At 39.1% G+C, this 1577-nt stretch overlaps 1 long non-coding RNA gene across 1 annotated transcript; it reads left to right on the forward strand.

Annotated features, from left to right (window-relative positions):
- Positions 1 to 653: 653 nt before the first annotated feature.
- LOC131241482 (uncharacterized) lies at positions 654 to 1073 on the forward strand. The gene is made up of 2 exons (XR_009169055.1): positions 654 to 734; positions 783 to 1073. It is a non-coding gene; the product is annotated as an uncharacterized LOC131241482 (long non-coding RNA).
- Positions 1074 to 1577: the final 504 nt, after the last annotated feature.

A 1577-nucleotide genomic window follows, 5' to 3' on the forward strand; every position in this document is an offset into this window, starting at 1 on the left:
GTATGTATGTATGTATGCATGCATGGATGGAAGACTGGATGGATGGATCATCACGCCTGTGTGTGTATGTGTGTATGCATGCATGGATAGATGGATGGATTGTTAGATCATGGATGGATGGGTCATCATGCATGTGTTTATGTATGTATGCATGCATGGATGGATGGATGTATCATCATGTATGTTTGTATGCATTTATGTATGTATGCATGATCCCAAACCTAAACCCAACCCCAAACTCGAACCCGATTTCCTAAACCTAAACCTTAACTTATCCTCAGTTCCCTAAAGCTATAACCTATAACCTATAACCTAAAACCTACACCTAATCATGTGCATATATTTGTGGATATATATAGATCTATATTTTTTTGTGATTGGTGACTTTCATGTGTGACATGTTTTGACAGTTTATGAAAAGTCTCTTTTTTATTGTATCTCACTTTTTATATGCTACATGCACGTGATATCAGAAATGGATTTGATGCCCCCGAGCAAGAATTGGATGACGAAAGATATATTGAGTGATGAGTACATTAAAGGCGTTGAATCGCTTATTATTTTTGTGAAAAGGAATTCGAGAGGTGTTGATTGGTATAGTTGTCCTTGTGTTAGATGCCGTAATGTGCGTGGGAAGAAAATACTAAATACAGTTTCTGAGCATTTGATTATGAATGGTATAGATCAGACATACACAACTTGGTTTTTTCATGGAGAACAACTTCCTAATATGGGTGTCAATGCCAAAGCTCCTAGTACATCTGCCACTGATTGTAATGAAGAGCTATTGCCCAGATATGAAATTTATGACCTTTAGTTACTTGGTTAATTAAAAAGAACTACGTAGTGGCTTGATCCCAATCTGGCTTTTTGGGTACGTAGGCAGCCGTTTGTAATGTACTAGAATATCGGTGCAGCCACAAATCTTTTTTTCTCCTTTGAATTGTAACAGACTGTATCGGTTGCATTTTTCTCTGTCATACAGGTTGTGGCTATCAAAGATATAATATCACCTCCTTATAGGGAAACATTTAATGATGTGTACAGGTAAATTCATTTTTTCTTATTTCTTATATTGTTTCCCAGTTATATTTGTGTTGGTTTCAGAGTACAGGTAGCAATAGAAAGTGTTGGTCAATTATGGCTTATGGATAAAGGGATGAGTAACCAACAATACGAATATGGGAGGCCTTCCCCAGGTATCCAAATGCTTTTAGATATAATTATGTTGTTTTTAAATGTATTAGATCGAAATTGATCGAGCAGACCCGGACGTGCGTCGGAGCTATCCGGATGTTGAGCGGGGGTCCCTGGAAGGTGGGAACCGCTGTTATGACCATGATGAAGCTGTCCATTTCCTATGGACAGCATTGGAGTGGCCTGACCATTTGGACAGGCCATGTTTATGTATTAACTCGAAATTGATGGAGCAGACCCGGATGTGCATCGGAGCTATCCGGAAGAGCGGGGTTCCCTGGAAAGAGGGAACTGCTATTATGACCATGATGAAGCTGTCCAATTTTTATGGACAGCATTGGAAGGGCCTGGCAATTTGTGTCAGATGGTCGTGTTTATAT

The sequence above is a fragment of the Magnolia sinica genome, chromosome 3, assembly GCF_029962835.1.
Source record: "Magnolia sinica isolate HGM2019 chromosome 3, MsV1, whole genome shotgun sequence".
In the NCBI taxonomy this organism is placed as follows: domain Eukaryota; kingdom Viridiplantae; phylum Streptophyta; class Magnoliopsida; order Magnoliales; family Magnoliaceae; genus Magnolia; species Magnolia sinica.